Source organism: Prionailurus viverrinus, chromosome D3 (genome assembly GCF_022837055.1).
Source record: "Prionailurus viverrinus isolate Anna chromosome D3, UM_Priviv_1.0, whole genome shotgun sequence".
NCBI classification, from domain to species: Eukaryota; Metazoa; Chordata; class Mammalia; order Carnivora; family Felidae; genus Prionailurus; species Prionailurus viverrinus.
Window position 1 is genome coordinate 41,243,488 of NC_062572.1, and position 20,934 is coordinate 41,264,421.

A 20,934-nucleotide genomic window follows, 5' to 3' on the forward strand; every position below is an offset into this window, starting at 1 on the left:
GGAAAGTAAATCACTTTCGTCACCATAAACTGTGGTGTGTTTTTTCTTCTACTTTGCTATGTTTCTGTTTTCCTAACAATGATATTCTAAGTTGATCTCAAATAAATAAAAATTTTACTTAGCAAGTGAATCTGTATTAACAAGAACTGCAAAACTTTCCTCCCTCTACGGTAACCGAACTAATGTGAGTTCACTCCTTGGTGAGTCACAGATAGAAACTGCATCAGGTGAGTCGTCAAACAGAGGAAACTTTATTTGTAGCACATAAGGCGATCGTAGGGAATAACTTCCAAAACCATGACTCCTTGAGCAAGGGTGGATGGGTTCCTTTTATGTAGGGTTAGAAAGAATATTTTAAAAGGGCGTCCTTGTCATCATTTGTAGAGACAGGCATAAGGTCCTGCAGTGCCTTAAGAAAACATGCCTATTCATACATTCTATGTTATGTAAATGAGGCTTGTATTCCTCCTGGAAGTTCCAGGGAGGCTAGTTTTAGTATTAGAATGAGGACAAGGTAAATATGGGTCACTCCATGGGTCAGTCCATGGTCCATCTGCACAAACTGAGTCAGGAGTTAAGCACAATCTCATCTCATCACCCCAGTGGTCTGGGCTGCCCAACTCTTTGTCCAGACAGTCATTATTGCTTGAGACGTAGTTTTGCTTTCCATCACAGGATGCTATGCTGTGGGGTCTTTTGTCTGAATTAAGAGATAAACCGGAAGGAAAAGCTTAAGGAAAAATGTGAGACAAAGTTTGGTAAGTACAGGCAGTTAGGCAGCCAAAATCCGGTCTTGAAGTCCAGCTGGTGACACTAAGGAAAAGAGAGGGAGAGTGAGGGAACTAACATTTTTTGAATACTTAGCATGCTCCATATTCTGGGCTACAAAGTAAAATATGCCATTTCATTTAACCTTAATACAGTATATTATCATTCCTGTTTTTAAATGGGCAGTTGGGGGGCGCCTGGGTGGCTCAGTCGGTTAAGCGTCCGACTTCGGCTCAGGTCACGATCTCATGGTCTGTGAGTTCGAGCCCCGCGTTGGGCTCTGTGCTGACAGCTCAGAGCCTGGAGCCTGCTTCAGATTCTGTGTCTCCCTCTCTCTCTCTCTCTCTGCTCCTCCCCCGTTCATGCTCTGTCTCTCTCTGTCTCAAAAATAAATAAACATTTTTTAAAAAATGGGCAGTTGAGACTCAGAGAAGTCATATGGTAGGTGCATAGTAAAAACCTCGCAAGTCTCCATACTTTTCTCAAAGAGAGCATGCTGATTTCCATTATCTAGCCCCTGATTGCACTGACATAGTATACCCTTGGCATTGAACCTAAGAACAGCAGTGTAGTTGCAGTAGAATCTGGATGGATCCAGGAAGCAGGTGGCTATCTATCTGGCTCCCCCACCACCAACCCCCCGGACACACTCTGCTTCTGCACTGCTGGGACAGCTCCCCTATGCAGACTGAGTCTCCCTGGGGCTGAACCACCACCCCTACAATTCACGTCTTAATAACAATGACGCCTTGCGAAGTAACAAAACTCTCAGACTCCCAAGACCAAATGCCAACTGATAACATCCATTCTGTGAGATATTTCAGGACTAAGGCCAAGGAGAAGATGTTTGCATCCCTTTTCTGAGAGGTAGTTGCACTAAATGATCTAAAGATCACAGCCCAGAAAGTCACTGTGTGACCAAAGAATCAGAAGTAGGACAGGGGGCACTACTAAATGGATAGCGGTGTATGCTATGATCTCCTGGTGCTTTTTAAAATCTAAAGAAGCAGAAGTGACTGCTTATAATCAAAGCCCCTTCTTCTAATTGGTAATGCAGACTCAGAAACACTTATTTTCTAAACTATTCTATTTGGTATTTTTTAACTCCCTGATAATACTCAACCCCTAAGTATTTCTTACCCAATAGATGATGAGGGTTAAGTGTTCTACCCTGAAAAGCATAAAAACTATTCCAAACCAGGAAAAGCAGATTTGGCTTCATTATTTCCTTGATGCAGCATTTTTAAATCCTTTTTATTCCTTACGCGGAATGGCATGTGAGAATCTAGATACCTCAAACTGTGCGAACAAGGGACATTGTGTGACCCTTTTAGACAAAAAGCCACCAACTTACCCCAAGAATGGTTTGCAACAGTTTATAAGCCTTAGCCTAGCACTTCTTAGGCTGAATTCAGCTCACGCTAACTTGCGTGTGCGCATGGCGGAGGTCAAGAAGAATACGTTTGAGAACCATCCTTGCCTTTCATAAGCACAGTCGAAGCTGCACGGGCCGGAGAGCATGCTTCGACATAACCCTGTCAACGTGGAAAGTCTGGGAAGAGCAGGCACTGTTTTGACACTAAGACTCACTTCCCACAATAAGGAAGCAGATTCGGAGTTACTCGTCTTGTGGCTGGCTGTATTTGGCTATTTTAGAGATGGGAGTATTTGGCTATTTTAGAGATGGGACTGCTTGGATCCTAACAAGAGATTGTTTCAGATCAAAGTAACAATTTTCTAAAAATACTCCTGATTTCCTTGGCAACTGAAAATGTCAGTCTGAAGAGTTTCTTAGTGGTCATGTAAAGAATCCAGGAAGTATCCTATATACACACACACACACACACACACACACACACACACACATATGTATATGTATATATATATATACACACACGCATATATATATGATATACATGTGTGTATATATACATATTTATGTATGTGATATACATGTGTATATATATGATGTACATGTGTATATATATGATGTGAATGTATATATATGTTAATAAATATACAAATTATATATGAATAATATATACAATATCAATAATATAATAAATATATATGTTAATAAATGAACGAATGAATAAGGTTATGGTTAAATTAACATTCTCTCCATATATGGTTCTTTTCATTTGTAACTGCCAGCTATAAGTAAGACTTCGGTACAAAATGCCAACTGTAGAAGGTAAAGATCTAAATTCAGGAAACTTTTCGGGGCGCCTGGGTGGCGCAGTCGGTTAAGCGTCCGACTTCAGCCAAGTCACGATCTCGCGGTCCGGGAGTTCGAGCCCCGCGTCAGGCTCTGGGCTGATGGCTCGGAGCCTGGAGCCTGCTTCCGATTCTGTGTCTCCCTCTCTCTCTGCCCCTCCCCCGTTCATGCTCTGTCTCTCTCTGTCCCAAAAATAAATTAAAAAAAAAAAAAGTTGAAAAAAAATTAAAAAAAAAAAAAAAAAGAAACTTTTCATTTGATACTTGTGTTGTGTGGGGAACAGCAGTGTCATAGTAAAAGTAAAGTGAAAGGGCCTTTGGAGTCAGAGAACCAAGACTTGAATCAATTACGGGACCATGGGCCAGTCACTTTTACTACCCTGAGGTACCGTTACCGCATTGGGAAAATGGTTATAACAGCAATACTCACCTGTGCTTCTGCATATAGCAAACGAGAGGTAAAATACTCAGTGATGTGTAGGGTGTGCACACCCTGACTTTGGACATGGTCAGAGCTCTTTCCCTGTACACGCTCCAGGCCTCAGATGTCCCTTCTGTCATTTATCCTCCGGTTGTCTTATTCACTGCTAAATCTCTAAAACCTGGAATTGTACATGCTCCTTAGTGCTCAAGAAGTATCTGTGGAAAAGGGAGAGCAGGTAGGTTAGGTGATGATCTTATCCAATTTGCCCAGTGTTTGTGTCTTGCTCTCTCCTTCTGGTCCTTTGACATTGACTCAGTAGCAAGGCCTACCCAACTCATGGTTTCTGTTTTACTCCTGGATTATAGTCTTATGGGTCAGCCTTCTAGGTCTCAGACACTACACACCACAATCAAATCCAGTGCCCTTTCCCATCTCCAGGCATGCCCTGGGTGCTCCTTGGTTAGACACAGCAATACGCTATAAGGACAAAGTGGTGTTTCCATCATCACCATCCCACCAAAAGTGAGGCTTTCCAAGTGTGACAGCCAATGGTATGCTCTTCACCAAACACTTCTGGTCTCCCCTTTCCAGTACATAAAGGACCATACTCCTCTAGCTGTCCAGAGTTAGCTGTGGCCACATGAGTTGCTTTGGCCAAGAACATATGAACATGATGGCCACATTGCTGCTTCCTATCCAAGCTTTCAGAGCCAGAGGAGAATTTGTCTTTTTCTTGTCTTGATGAACACAGAAGAAAATACTTAGTGAAAAACCTTAGTATTGATAATTCCGGCAGTAATATTCACTTGGCCCAAGTCAGAAAGTGGAAGCCTGCCAGCTGTGTTGTTTCCTGTCTGCTCTGGCCCTATCAGGGAGGCTGAGTTTCCACAGGACGTGAGGTCAGGCCTCCATCATTGGAAGCTCCACACTCAACCACAACTTTCCCTTCCAATCCTAAAACTGAGCGAGAATATTTCTGATGCTGCTAAGTAATCTAAAAAGGGAGTAATTCATGGATGACTTAAGAACAGAGCCAACACCCAAATAATTAGTAAGTTGGATGATATTTTTATATACTGACTATCTCAGAGATTACCAAAGAGAGGAGTTTAAATTTGACTTCCAAAGCATGGCTTGTAATTTTGCACTTCTCGATTAGACTCAAAATTTATAAAAAGCTTTTGGAAAGATGGGAGAGGTACAAGATCAGAAGGCTCATAACAGTCACAAAGAGATAAATGCCAAAGGGGAAAAACAGAAATTCATGAGTTTACAAAATACAAACACACTTTCACATAGATGCACATACATATGAACACATGTCCCCATGTATGTACCTTTTTGATTAAGTATAAAATGCAAAATCGTTTTCAAATATAATTTGGTAAAATAGAAAGAAATGAAACACCAGATTCAGTGCTAGGCCATTCTATTTTTGTCTCTGCCTGTACTGCCTGAACAATTTCAGATGACCTCAGCCATCTTCTATCTCCTACCTAAAATGTGTGTTTGAACCAGATGATCTCCAGAGTCTTCTAATTCTGATAACCTATTGTCATTCCAAGTGAGTGGGAGCGCCTTCTGTCATAATAAGGAGAAGCATTAAACCAGTACGTTTTGAAAAAATAAATGTATTGATTCAATTATGCCTGACTCCTTCAAAACATCTTTTTGAGTTAGGTTATGACAAGAAACATAAAAAAGGTGATAACACTGAAGTAAATTGGGTTCAGAGAAAATACAAGAATGCAAGTACACTCACTAAAAGGGTAAATATAGCTGTGATTACATGTGAAATGGCTGAAAGCCATAGCAAAAAAAAAGTTGACTGTGAGAATTGAATAGCTTTCCTAGTGTTAAAGGCTTAAAGAAAAAATATTCTATGTAACACATTTTTAAAAGGATAAACTGGATAATATTCTTGGTAGGATTAGTTAAGTCAGCCCTCCTCCTACAGAGTGAGAAAAAACAATAAAAAATAGGTAACATCTTGGAATAGGCAATTCACAGTAAGAAAACCCTAAGTGAGTAATAATTATTAAGAGATGCTCAAACAGCATAAAAATCCAGAAAATACTAATGAAGGGGCACCTGGGTGGCTCAGTCGGTTAAACATCCAACTTTGGCTCAGGTCATGATCTTGCAGTTCATGAGTTCAAGCCACAAGTCAGGCTCTGTGCTGAGCACTCAGAGCCTGGAGCCTGGAGTCTCCCTCTCTCTCTCAAAAAATAAAATTTTAAAAATTATTTTTTAAAAAAGAAAATACTAATTAAGGCATCAATAAGATGCCAATCTATAATCATAAGACAAAAACTAAAAAGTCATGCAATATCAAATGCTGGTGAAGATGCAGAAAAATGGAGACCTTCAGGCAGCTATTTGGGAAAATAATTTCACTGAATTTATTGAAATTAACTATGTACATATCTAACAATTATACACACGCTAGCAATTGTACTATTGGATATTTCTTCAGAAAGTCACTCAAGCGCTCAAGGAAAAAGTGTATTGATGCTCATGACAGCCATTGCCATTGGTAAACTTACCAATGCACGCATAGGATGGTATGTTATGGAGTATAAAAAACAGTAACTTAGATGTATATTCAGTAACATGGATAGATCTTTTAAAAAAATGTTGAATAGAAAAAGTTAGAAAGATATTTATACCACAGTATCATTTATGTAAATTAAACATGCTCCATGCGCAAATTGTTCAAAGCTTCTGTGTGTGTGTGTGTGTGTGTGTGTGTGTATAAAAGTAGAATAAAAGAACACACTTTAAATATATTCTAGAAGCTGTCTCAGGGGGAGGGAGGTGTGGAATTAGTGACCAAAGATCATAGAGGAAAAAAGTTAAACTGCAGGGCATTCTATAAGAGAGTGTTCTGTGGATTGATGATAATAAAATATCATAAACTCAAGTCTACAGTCATCTTAAACTTGGTTATCTGAGGTCCATATTTTTAAAAAAGTTAAAACTTGAAAAGTTGAGAAAAACAAAATTAAGAATGTATGAAAAACCACCATAAAAACACCAGCTGAATTTGAGAGGCTTTGTGAAAGCTGGGCTTGAATCTCACACACGGTGAATTTACAGTAGTTTCGAGGGTTGGCCATTCTCACTTGGGGAGAGCAAAGGCGATAAAAACTTGCTATGGTCACGGCAGTTGAGGGTGGAAACTGTACCTAATTCATTCGAGGGTCCCCTGCCCCAGCACAGGACCTGGCGCTTTACAGATACTCAATGTCTGTAGAATGAATGAACTCACATTTTAAAAAGAAATCTTACTCTTGTGGCTAAGCCTTGGGACAAATCTGAAAGCAGGAGAGAGGTTTTTCCATTAAGTAAACAGTAATAGCTAGATCAATTGCACTCAGTGCTGAAGGTCAGGGGCTCATCATGATAGTCATTGCAACTGGACAGTGCTGTTGTTTGGGCCCTGATTTATATTACGGGTCAAGTCTTTCAGAATAGGAGTCCAGGTTATTTTCTTCCTTGAGATTGAAGCTGTCTTCAGAACAAGGTTTAGCCACGCAATGACTTCATTAATGCTGCAAAAGAAGGAATGGACCTGTATTAAGACTTTGTCATTCTCACACTTGAAAATAGCCAGGTTACTAACAATATTAGAAAAGGAAAACAAATCTACAAAATCATTAAATGAAGTCGCATTGCCATATCAACCATTATCTTTTATCCCTAGCTTTAAGAACATAGTATTGTGTGCCTTGTTAGTGCCTGTCAGTAAATAATAATGTCGGGGCACCTGGGTGGCTCAGATGGTTGGGCGTCTGACTCTTAATTTCAGCTCAGGTCACGATCTCAAGGTTGTGAGATTGAGTCCTGCACTGGGCTCAGCGTTGAGTGTGGGGCCTGCTTGGGTTTCTCCCTCTTCCTCTTTCTGTCCCTCTCCTGCTTGCTCACTCTCTTAAGAGAAGTAAATAAACTTTAAAAATGTAAATAATGGTAAATAGTCCATTATTATTTTTGCATTATTTTGGATTATTCTCAATTTCTTTCAGTGCTGATTCATGCATCAGACCTCTATCTTGGCAACATTTTGCACCTCTTCCCTTTCACGCAGAAAACACACAAATTACTGTGCCTCTGCCAACCCCGTCACTTTAATGATACCCTGTTGAGGAATATTTTAACAGAAGACCACGAGAAGTGCGAATCTTAGGACAAAGGGTATATGATTTATTGTTGGTCGAATTTCAGGCTTCAGGGGAGATGCATGTGTATGTGGTGGGTGTATAGGTGTGTGCCCGTATGTCTCCTGTCCTAGATGTCCTGCACAGGCAAAGCCAGTGATCCAGGCTAATGGGTCAGCCCTGCAAGATAGAAGCATCTTGTTTAATTACACTTATATAGATTAAGATGCCAGGAAGAGATCTGACTGTCCTTTAAACTAGAAATAAACCAATTTCTGAGGTGACCAAAAAGTTACATTTGTGGTCGCAGACAGAAAAGAATATTCTTCCCCAAATACTTTGAATGAAAGAGTTAAACAGGCATGTCTAGAAAATATACATTTTGCATAATAAGATTGACATTATTTTTTATTTGAAGAAAAGACTTCCTCTTTTACATTAAAAAATGAATTCTAAACCCACTTTATATTTTTAAGTTTTTAAAAAATAGTTTATTTGAAATATGGGGATTCTTTTTAAAATACATGAAAATGACAGGAGCTTTTGGGATCCACATAAAAATGATTTAATCTTTATAGGAACAGATTGGTGAGTCACAGTAAAAATTTATAGTTAGCACATCGAATTTATGCATTTTTGTTCGTGTCATGATAGCTTAAAGATACTTAATAGATTATTTTTTAGTCTTTAACTGGATAAATCTTGAGCAACAGACAGACTTGTGGATTGTTAGAATCTCCATTCGTTTGAAGACCACTGAGAAAAGAAGGTGAAGCATCTTTGAAATTACCGTGTAAGTCATGGGTAAAACTCATTCAGTGCAAGCATCTAATTATATGCCTTTTTTTTTTTTTAAATGTGGATGTTGAGGAAAGTAAGGGGCATCATCTAATGCAGGAATGCGTAATGTTGGGGAAATGTCTTTGTGATTAAATTGCTAGCGGCAAGGTGAGCGGGTCCTGACGCTCAGAATGTGCTCAGAAATGACCTTGAGAAAGAACCTTAGATCATGATTATGTTAGTTGAAAGGGCTCCAAGTGGAAAGAGTCATTAATTTTGGAAAGATTCAATCAATGATGCTTTCCACTTCACTCTCCTGCTTCACAAAAGACTCTTAAAGATGTGAAATTTCCTCTCAAACTCATGTAGTGCAATAGTGGCTATTTTACAGAGGGGGTAGGGGGGCTCACTTGAACCTCGATTCCCCAAATCAGAGCCCCTTTTGGAACTTTACCTTCTACTTTTCCCCCAAGGCTGAATAATTCAGATCTGAGTCATTGTAACGATTTAATCCAATGACCAAGTCACAATACAGATAGGAGAGCTGAAGTTTTCTGCTTTCTCCATGGTCTGTTATAATTCTGTATTTTCCTACAGCCTCATTTAAATCCCTTCTGATGAAGTTTAAGTCCTTCGCTTATCATTCTTCCTTCATAATAGCCACTCTTCATTCAACAAATATTTATTGGATGTCCTTTATGTACAGATTATATGCCAGTTACTCTCCCTTAAATATATTGTTATTTAAACTTGCCAGTTTTAATGGATGCTGTGATGGGCCGTCCAGATACCCCTTTAGGTATTTATTCCACCCCCTGCTGGGAGTGTTGGCACCGATGCCTCTCAGACACGTCCCTTCTGGGGAACTGCCTTCAGTTGAAAGGAGCTGTCACACACAGGGCTATGCTTCCTCTCCAGGGCAGTCCACGTGCAATGACTAGTCAGTGAGGGGGACACAAAGGCCCAGCCCCCTTTCCTTAATTTGGGATAATTCTGAAGGGCCATCCCAGTTCTCAAGTTCAGCACTTTCCCTCACCCAGTCCTTCTTCCCTCGCTACTTTAGTGGTAGTTTTCCCCAGTACCACCCCCAGCCCCACGGACCTTCCTGCTCTCAAATCCCCATCTCAGAGTCTGTCTCCAGGGAACCCAACTTAAGATAAAAAAAAAACACCGTAAAGTATCACCTGTCAACCATCCTTCACAGTTCATCCTGTTGTTTCCCTCATCTCTGTTAGTATCCAGAGCATCACTGTTTCTGGCTACCAAATTTCTACCGCTTATCAGATGCTAGCCATCAAAAAACAGCAACAACAAAATGACTATGATTTTATTGCCAAAACTGAGCAGTCTAACTGCTGCCATGCGAGTCTATCCACCAGTGTCCAGATTATACTTGAAGAGGGTGATAACGCTGATCTTCAGTGCTATCTTGTGACTGTGTGTGTGTGTGTGTGTGTGTGTAAAGCAATCATTAACTGGTCCAGCAGAATATTTTCAGTGGACTCTTCTATTGACCCCACTTTCTGGTATAGCACATTGTGTTGTGAGTAGATTTAGTTGTACAGTTGAGCCTTGAACAGTGTGGGGGTTAAGAGCACCAAACCCCTGCACCGTGGAAAATGTGCATATAACTGTTGACTCCCAAAAAACTTAGCAGCCCCCTGCTTACTACAAGACTTACCAATAACCGAAAGTCTATTAACACATATTGTTATATATGTATTATATATTCTATTTATAATAAACTAGAGAAAAGAAAATCATAAGGAGATATATATATAATATATATTATATATATTATATATAGTATATATATATAATATATATATATCCTGTGTGTGTGTGTGTGTATATATATATATATATCTGTCCTGTATTTACTGATACCGTAAGTTTGCATCCTCTGTTTAGAAGACAAATATCTGTCAGTACCTAATCAATATTGCCTTATATTATACAAGTCTATTTATAATAATTGCTTTATATTATACAGTCTATTTACAATAAACTAGAGAAAAGAAAATCATAAGGAGATATATATATATTATATATATTTATATATATATAATAATATATATATATATATAATATATAATATATATATATTATATATATTTATATATATATAAATCATAAGGAGATATATATATATATATATCTGTCCTGTGTGTGTGTGTGTGTGTGTGTGTGTGTATATATATATCCTGTATTTACTGATGCCATAAGTTTGCATCCTCTGTTTAGAAGACAAATATCTGTCAGTTCCTAATCAATATTGCCTTATATTATACAAGTCTATTTATAATAATTGCCTTATATTATACAGTCTATTTATAATAAACTAGAGAAAAGAAAATCATAAGGAGATATATATATTATATATATATTATATATATATATTATATATAATATATATATCTGTCCTGTGTGTGTGTGTGTGTGTGTATATATATATATATATATATATATATATATATATCCTGTATTTACTGATACCATAAGTTTGCTTCCTCTGTTTAGAAGACAAATATCTGTCAGTACCTAATCAATATTGCCTTATATCATACAACACACTGTAGCTCTGTATTACTAACACTAGACATCGAAAGTGAAAGGTAAGGTGAATAAGAAATTCATTTTTATTTATAGGTATAATGATGCATTCATTGATAATGAAGAAGCAGCAAGATGAGTGCTTAATGTAGCCTATTGTAATGGATACAGTTGCTTCATGGTAGCCCAGTCTATACCCTAGTGAACGAACTCTTATAAAATCTTATGGTATACAGGATTACAGTCATATTCATAGTACGGTATTGAAAATATTGTTACATTAAAAAAAAACACTTACCTGTGATGACAGGCTGATACATAGTTTCTCCAGTTATAGGTGGGGGGCGGGGGGAGAAGGCAGGGTATGGAGAGAGCGAGAGAAAGATGGCAGTCAGAGATATTGTGTGGTAATTCTTTGAAAGCAAAGTTATAAAACAGTAAGAAAACTAACACATTATTAATTTTATGTTAAATATCACTGACCCCATGCCTGTGAAAGGATAGGCTATCCACTTCCATACAAATCTGGTTTGTGATATTCTACGTGATGAATACTTAAGCAGTGATGATGAGGAGGACAGAAAATGTTTCGCATAGTTCTTGCCATACAGTTACTATATTTTCACATGAAGACACAACGGATGTTTATTAACGGTGCAGCATAATGATTCCTTACTCTTCACTAAATGGAAGCGGATCATCCTAAAGGTCTTTATTGTCATCATCTTCCTGTTGAGTAGACTGAGGAGGACGAGGGGTGATGGGGGGGAAGAGGTGCAGAAGGTAGAAAGGAAGGCAGAAGAGGCGGGTGCAACTTTACAGAAATACATATTTCATAATTTGACCTTTTTTGCTTTTTCATTTCTCTAAAAAGCTTTCTGTACAATACCAATCTTTCTTCCTCTACGTACTTTAGTTTCAGCACCCATGTCCTAGAAGAGTCCATGTTGTAAAGGAAGTCAAAAGCAGTCTTGAATAATCAGGATTCTTCTGCCAGATTATCTAACGTCAATTTGTTCATGAAGACAACTCATGTCCGTCAAGACAACTCTTAATTCATCTGGTGTGGTGCCTGTTAATTCTGGAATTTCTCCAAGAAGCCCTTTACCTCCTGGCCTTTTTGCCATGTCCACAATCCACTTTATGATTTCTTCGATTTCTATGTCATAATCTCTATCATAAATCCTGTGAAGTCATGTGCAACCTCTAGACACAGTTTTCCCCAGCAGGAATTCACTGCTTCAGGCTAGATGGTTTCCATGGCTTCTTCTGAAACAACGGTGGCATCTTCAATGGTGTAATCCTTCCAGACTTTTATGATGTCTGGTTTGGATTCTCTTCTAGAACACGGACAATCCTTTCCATGTAGTACTGTGTGTAATGAGCCTTAAAGGTCCTTAAGACTGATCAAGAGGCCAAATTGGAGACATTGTGTTTGTGGGCAGGTAGATCACTTTGACATCTTCAGTGTTGAATTCATGGGGCTCAGTGGAGGGGCGGGGGGGCGGGGGTGGGGCGCAAGTGCATTGTCCAAGATCACAAGACCTTTAAAAGGTGGTTTCTTACTGGCAAGTTACTTCCTGGCCTCAGAAAGAAACATTGGTGGAACCAATTCAGAAAACGGGTCTCATCGTCCAGGCCTCCTTGCCATAAAATCACAACTCTGGCAGCTGGCATTTATCTTTTCCCTTCAAGGCTGGAAAGTTAGCAGCTTTATAGATAAAGGCAGTACTGATCATAAACCCACTGCATTTGCACAAAACAGTGCAGCTTGCCTATCCCTTGTTGCCCTAAAACTGGTGCTTACGTCCCTTCTTTACTAATAAATGGTTTTTGTGGCAATTTTCTTTTAGAATAGAGTACTTTTGTCTGCCTCGAAGACCTGTTTAAACAGATATCCTTTCTTAATGATTTTCTTCATGGCACCTGGGAATTCATCTGCTGCCTCTTGGTTGGCAGAATCTGCTTTTCCTGTTGTCTTGACATTTTTTTAAGCCAAATCCCTTTCTAAAATTATCAAACCATGCATTGCTGGCATTAAATTCTCCAGCCTTAGGGGCACCTGGGTGGCGCAGTCAGTTAAGCGTCCGACTTCAGCCAGGTCATGATCTCGCGGTCCGTGAGTTCGAGCCCCGCGTCAGGCTCTGGGCTGATGGCTCAGAGCCTGGAGCCTGTTTCCGATTCGGTGTCTCCCTCTCTCTCTGCCCCTCCCCCATTCATGCTCTGTCTCTCTCTGTCCCAAAAATAAAAATAAAACGTTGAAAAAAAAAATTCTCCAGCCTTAGATCCTTTGCTTTCCTTTTGCTTTACGTTGTCATGTAATAACTTCCCTTTTTCTCAGATCATGCTGGAATCTATAGGTATGCCTTTCCTATAGCAATCCTGCATCCCCATAAAAGCTGCATTTTCAAATCAAAAAAGGTATTTCACAAAAAGTGCAAGGTTTTCACTCTGCTGCTGTAACTACAAAAGCTTCGTGAATTTCCTTTTTTTTTTTTTTAAGGTTACTTTATTTTGAGAGAAAAAGAGAGAGCTAGCAGGGGAGGGGCAGAGAGAGAGGAAGAAGAGAGAATCCCAAGCAGGCTCCCTGCTGTCAGCACAGAACCAGACGCAGGGTTCAGTCTCACGGACCATGAGATCACAACCGGAGCCGAAATCGAGAGTCGGCCTCCCAACCAACTGAGCCACCCGGGTGCCCCATGAATTTCCTTTTCTTAAAACGGTCCTCACCCTGGACTCGTTTATCTTGAACTGGTTGGCAACCACACAGCTGCAGTCCTCAATGTTCGGTACTTACCAAGCCCCTCGAGTTTTTCTTGTAAGGTCAGGGCGTTTCTGGGCTCCTCGGGAGCACTTCTAGCATCATTATTGGCACATCATATGGGTCCTGCGGTGTTATTCAAGGTTTTTGAAAAATAGGTGAGAACCAGGAGAGATGACTTTTTACTGTGCTACTTAATTGACTGGCCAGACCAGCTGCTCATGTGGACATGATTAGCATCGTGGGGAGTTTTAAGCAGACACTCCCAACACTGAGCTCACAAAAGCAACTGGGAGTGGCTGGAAAATCCCTGCGGTGGTGTAGTTTGGACCATGGTTAATTTTAGCAGTTATTTACTACTGTACTTATCCATTCGTTTATTTCTCTTGACTGCAAATGGTACCATGTACAGCGTGTGTTTGTGTGCACAAGTGTTGATAAATTCTAACATCTTACAATAGGTTTGTATTTCATGATAGCGACTAAATAAGCTGGACGAATGTCTATGTATATTTTATGCATTCGTGAATACCTTTTCCCGGTCTTTTTCGGTATTTCTAAGCCATGCCGTTCATCGGCAAAAGTTTCAATTTGTCACAGATCTCACCCAAAAATTCCAACGTATTTATTCAAAACCAGCCACGTACAGACGGACCCATGTATGAGTGGACCCACGCGGTTCAAATTCATGTCGTTCAAGGGAAAACTGAAGATCGTTTCACCAATCGGCAGAACAAACATTGAGCACCAACAAACCATTTCACCTGAGCACCTAGGTTTAGCGTGCAGATGAACTACTTTGTCTTCGGCGTCAAACATTACACCTTATATTTAAGTCCAGGCTGGGTCGGGAGAGCAAGAGAGTCCTCCTACCTGAAGAGAGAATGGTTTCAGCAAGGCCACTTGTGGCTTGATCTGTCACCTCTGGTTACACCGGGGGTGCAGAAACCGTTTACAGATGTCTTTTGTATGTATTTGAAGAAAGTGACTTAAGACCAACCACCGTTTTTCTAGTAGAAAATTTAAGACTTTTTCTGTGGCTTGTTAGAAATCATTATTTTTGTCCCTGAACTCTGGGGAAAACAGAGTATTCAGTCCTAGAATGTTCCTGTTTTCTTTCCCACTGTATTTTACTTTATTCTCGCTTTCTTTCTCCCTTCCATTTATCAAATATTTATGAAGCATCATTAATCCATATGAGGGTCCTGGCTTACCTGCTTGGGATATATCAGGGAACAGAAGGCCCAACTCCTGCCCTAAGTTGCTACCTTTGTTCACTCTCTTGATCCTACTACCGAGGGGGGCCGGTGGTGGGGAGGAGGGGGCAGCACGAGAGAAACTAGGAAAGGATGTTGTTGATTATATGTTACATATTTTCAGATCACATTTTCTGCACACGCAGTCATTATTTTAATTGTGTTCAGAGCACATGGCTCATTCATTTGCTTATAGTCTGGGCTCACTTTTATTTTGACTACCACAATGTGATCTGGCGTGTGCCTGACACTGAAAATTCTGCCCCCTTCTTCATCATCTGTAAATATTGCTGGAGGGCTGAGGGGCTGGGAAGGTGAAAGGAGGAAATCCTTATTGGGCATTTAGTACACGCCATGTGCATGTTACATAAGATAGGGCCTTTGATCTGCACAATGATACTGGGAGTTGGATACTATTTTCATCTCTATTGTACATATGAGAAAATGGAGACAGAATTTGCAAAACTTCCTGAGGCTCACACGCAGAATAAGTGACTGGCCAGGACTGAACCCAGATTCATCTGCCTTGTCCCTACCATGCTGATTGTGTAGATAGAAACATCACACTCAGGCCTCCCTAACCTGTCGTTATACCCAGAGCTGGAGAAGCAGTTTCGCCGATTCAGTAAACGTTTTTAATGTGTTGATGAATTTGAGCAATAGGACTGTACTGTACGGGCATAAGAAATTCAGAAGTATTGCAAAGCTTGGTGCAGGGGCACCTTGCTGACTCAGTCAGTGGAGCATGTGACTGACTCTTGATCTCCAGGTCAGGAGTTCAAGCACCGGTCTGGGTATCGAGTCTACTTTATTTTTTTTTTCAACGTTTATTTATTTTTCTGGGGACAGAGAGAGACAGAGCATGAACGGGGGAGGGGCAGAGAGAGAGGGAGACCCAGAATCGGAAACAGGCTCCAGGTTCTGAGCCATCAGCCCAGAGCCCGACGCGGGGCTCGAACTCACGGACCGCGAGATCGCGACCTGGCTGAAGTCGGATGCTTAACCGACTGCGCCACCCAGGCGCCCCTCGAGTTTACTTTTAAAAAAAAAGACTGGTGTAACACTTGAGGCTTCCTTCATGGTGACTGCCACCCATCTCTTCACGGGTCATCTTCAAGGGTGACCTCCAGCTGTATGTACACACACATGAACTCAGATTCTTCCACAGAACCTTCTCCAAGAGAACCTATGGAAGAGTTTCTGTGTATCCTGCTTCCCCCCCTCCAACTCTGTCTCCTATATCTTTGAAATGGGAGTCCTTGAAATAGCAGTCTTGGGGGCAAAGATTGAAGACCACAAGAAAGCCAGATTGTTGTGGAGAAATTTTTGGAACTAAAGGTTTGTTTCTATCAAAAGCAAACACACTCTGAAATCCACTGCAAATTGACATTGGTATTATATTTGTAAAAAAAATTTATGTTCTTTGTATATTTAGGCATCTGTAAAATTAAAGGCTAAATATCCATGTTTTGTGCTGGTCTCAGCCTACCCTGTAATGCTTGGGAAGTTGATAAGCTTAAAGTCAGGGGTAGGGCATATGGTAACTCAGAAAGTACATATCTAAGTAGGACCATAGTAGCAAATCCTAATGACACAATAGTCTGAAATCCCCTCGGTAGCTACTGTCCCAAACTTGAAGGGTCCCACAATGAAGTAAAGTCAGTGACCTTGGGGGCCCTAGGAGTCTGGTCAAAGGTTTGGGGAGTACTGTGAAATATTTTAACATCATGGACCATCTAGTATAGGTGGGTATGAATCTGTCCTGAGTTGGTAGACTGTTCCATATCTCATCTCAACTAGTCTCTTAGTCCTCAGAATAGGTCAGTTCGGTGAAAGGTTGTGTTTTGTTTTGTTTCAGGAGGCTCCCCCAAATAGGCCTAAATGATACAAGTACTTGCATCAGGCTTTTAATAAGAGGCAGTGCTATGGAACAAAAAGCAAAAGTTAATGATTGGGAGGTTGTAATCCCAATTTCTGAGTTCTGAAAGCAGCCAGACAGGATTTCCAGATATCAGGCTTAAAGCGTCTTCAGATGGAGTGAGGACAGACGGTAACATTCTGATAGAATATCTTGGGTTGCAGTTTGAATATCTCTGGCGATCTCTCTGAGTGGCCCACACAGCACTAGGCATGAGGACCTTCCGAACAAGAGTTGGTGTGGTGATTTCTCTGAAGTTGATATCAAGTTCTCCCACTTCAGTCTGCATGGCTTTAGCAAGAGGGCAGTTTTCGTTCTTAATGATCCCAAGTCAGAAGTAGGGGAAAATTGGAAATGTTGGTTTAGAAAGTTGTAGCCAAATATTAGAGGAAACTAGAAGAATTCAATATCCAGTCCAATTTATAGGTAGAAAACGAAACCTCAGGTGTGCCTGGGTGGCTCAGTCGGTTGAGCGTCCGACTTCGGCTCAGGTCATGATCTCGTGGTTTGGGAGTTCGAGCCCTGCATTGGGCTCTGTGCTGACAGCTTGGAGCCTGGAGCCTGCTTTGGATTCTGTGTCTGCCTCTCTCTCTGCCCCTCCCTGGCCCGTGCTCTATCTCTGTCTCTTAATAATAAATGTTTAAAAAAAAATAAGAAAACGAAACCTCAGACAGTTAAGAGCACTGGAATCTAATATCCACAAGTGTGCATTAGTTTCTCCTGAAAGGCAATTTTTTTCTCTTTAATTACCCCCACTTCTGTCAAAGATACCCACAGTAAAACTAACTTGTTTGCAAATTTAGTCTAGTTTCAATAAACTTGACCTATTTACATAAATGCAGCAAAAATGACCATATAGGATTTATAATCTGCTTTGCCAGAACTTTTCATAAGAAATCCCAGATTGAACTTGTACCAGACTTGCCTGCAATACCTATAGGTTTGGGTTCATTCCTCTCTTCTTGAGGTCCTAAAAATATCCTGAGGTTCCTACACCTGCCAGGAAGTAAACTCCTTCTTTTTAAAAAAAATTTAATGCTTATTTTTGAGAGAGACAGAGAGTGAGCAGGGGAGGCAGAGAGAGAGGGAGACACAGAATCCAAAGCAGGCTCCGAGCCCCACGCGGGGCTCGAACCCACCAACAGTGAGATCATGACCTGAGTCGAAGTCAGAGCTTAACTGATTGAGCCATCCAGGCATCCCAGGAAGTAACTTTCTTAATGGGCAAGGCTGCTGGAAACCCTGTAAGCAAGGTGTCAGGCTAGTATTTCAAAGGAGCTATACTAGCTCCATAAATTCAACCTTAGTGTCCTAAAGTTGTATGGTTGTATGTGAGTTTATGAATGTCTCTATCAAATACGACATTCCAGTCAAAGAATAATACAATCAGTCTTTCCAATTCTGTCCTGTTTAAGGGAGAACAGAGTCTTATTGGACTTATGTAAATAAATATATTGCCATAAATTGCCAGAATGCTAAGTTTCTGAATTTTGGAGGGATCAGAGAGGAGAAAAAGATAAATGTTTCCATTATGCCTGCAAAGGTATAATATACCAAATTGCTGTGAGAGTTTGCTTATTTTTCTCATATCTGGAAAATAAAAGATTAAAGGACCAGCAAGATTTCAAACAAAAAGGCATGAAAGTTATAGTCTTCCTCCTCCATTTATTCAGTACCACGTGATTGATTCTTGTTCTGCTCGAATTCAGTTTTTCCATTCGTTTTGGAAATTTTTTCCCAGGTCAGTTTTATGATACTGAAGTTATCAGAAAGCTGTATTTTTTTTCTCATGAATCTCCTTAAAGATGAAACATTTTGGGGGCACCTGGGTGGCTCAGTCGGTTAAGCATCCAGCTTCAGCTCAGGTCATGATATCGCAGTTCGTGAGTTCAAGCCCCACATCAGACTCTGTGCTGATAGCTCAGAACCTGGAGCCTGCTTCAGATTCTGTGTCTCCCTCTCTCTATTCTTCCCCCTGTTGCACTTTGTCTCTCTCTCTCTCTCTCTCAAAAATAAACATTTAAAAAACTTACAAAAAAAAATATGAAACACTTTTGCAGGAATACTTCTATAAAAGCATCTCAGTAAAAGAATAACTGTCTGTAAATGATACAAGACTTAAAAAATGGCATGGTGAAAGGTCAGAGTCCATTACAGTGCAATTGATAAGGAGATTTGGTTATTTCTGTGACATCCAACATGGTTAATGTTTCTTTTTAAATTCCACTTAGTTAACAGCAATGTTACATGTTTCAGGTGTACAACAGAGTGATTCAATTCTTCCATACATCGCTCAGCGCTTATCATTCATGTACTCCTTAATCCCACTCTCCTATTTTACCCATCTCCCCAACCACCTCCCCTCTGGTAACCATCAATTTGTGCTCTATGATTAAGAGTCTGTTTCTTGGTTTGGCTTTTTTTTTTTTTGGTCCCTCTGCTTATTTGTTTCTTAAATTCCACATGAGTGAAATCATAGGGTATTTGTCTTTCTCTGACTTATTTTGCTTAGCATTATACTCTCTAGCTCCATCCATATCATTGCAAATGGCAAGATTTTATTCTTTTTTTGTGGCTGAATAGCATTCCATTGTACGTGTATACACCACCTCCAGCCACTCATCAGTCAGTGGACACTTGGGTTCTTTCCACAGTTTGGCTATTATAGATAATGCTGCTATAAACTTTGGGGTGCATGTATACCTCTGAATTAGTGTGTTTGTATTCTTGGGGTAAACACCTAGTAGTGTGATTGCTAGGTCATAGGGCAATTCTATTTTTGACTTTTTGAGGAACCTCCATAATGTTCTCCAGAGTGGCTGCACCAGTTTGCATTCCCACCAACAGAGCAACAGAGATCCTTTTTCTCCGCATCCTCGCCAACAACTGTTGTTTCTTGTGTTGTTGACTTTAGCCACTCTGGCGGGTGTGAGGTGATATCTCATTGTAGTTTTGATTTGCTTTTGCCTGATACTGCGTGATGTTGAGCATCTTTTCATGTGTCTGTTGGCCATCTGGATGTCTTCTTTGGAGAAATGTCTATTCCTGTCTTCTGCCCATTTTTTAATTGGAGTTTTCATTTGTGGTACACAACATTTTAAGATAACTAATTACAAGCGGTAACATCCAAGGACATATTAAGTTGCTAGGAGTTTCATACAATCCCTGTAACATTTTAATAACATATATCTACATGAATGAAATCTAACCTGGTTGGCATCATCTGTTTGATGATGCTTCACACATAATTTATCATACCAAATGAGCTTAATTACTTTAACAAATCTTTTGAGATCTTCCAGGAACGTTCTCGACTGTTCCAAAGTCCCCTAAATGCAAAGACTGAATTTAGAATTTGGGAAAGTTTGTCAAAATGTCAAAAAGATTTTAAAACAAGAATCATAGGTCACCATGAAACAATACTTAGTTATCTGTTTAACCAAAGTGACAAAGACTTCACAGGCAAATAAGGTTACATAATTCTAAGCAAAACTTAGGTTTTTTACTATGAAGAAGGTTGGGATTAATCAAAGACCTGATTAAACACAGGAAATTATTTTGATAAAACACAGAATCCTTGTTTTCTAGGCAGGTAAGTTTAAAAGATAAAAAAAAACTTTTACAGTCTTTTATCAAGAACAGACCAATAATAGTTCAAGAATACTTTGTCCTTTTAACAGAGAGAAAAATCTATTTTTAAATTTGTACCAAATTCTAATTTTGCACAAATATACTTTTTTTTTTAATTTACATCCAAATTATTTAGCATATAGTGCAACAATGATTTCAGGAGTAGATTCTTTAATGCCCCTTACCCATTTAGCCCATCCCCCCCTCCCACAACCCTTCCAGTAACCCGCAGTTTGTTCTCCATATTTATGAATCTCTTCGGTTTTGTCCCCCTTCCTGTTTTTATATTATTTTTATTTCCCTTCCCTTATGTTCATCTGTTTTGTCTCTTAAAGTCCTCATATGAGTGAAGTCATATGATATTTGTCTTTCTCTAATTTCACTTAGCAAAATACCCTCCAGTTCTATCCACATAGTTGCAAATGGCAAGATTTCATTCTTTTTGATTGCCGAGTAATACTCCATTGTGT

General features: G+C 39.8%; 1 long non-coding RNA gene across 2 annotated transcripts; it reads right to left on the bottom strand.

Moving 5' to 3' along the window:
• Positions 1-250: 250 nt before the first annotated feature.
• LOC125149382 (uncharacterized) lies at positions 251-12,153 on the bottom strand. Of its 2 annotated transcripts, XR_007145907.1 has the most exons (4): positions 11,198-11,376; positions 6,701-6,963; positions 3,416-3,624; positions 251-700 (listed from the first exon to the last, which is right to left on the bottom strand). It is a non-coding gene; the product is annotated as an uncharacterized LOC125149382 (long non-coding RNA). The 2 variants fall into 2 exon arrangements; XR_007145906.1 differs by lacking the exons at positions 6,701-6,963; positions 11,198-11,376 and adding an exon at positions 11,383-12,153.
• Between the last annotated feature and the right edge of the window lie 8,781 nt (positions 12,154-20,934).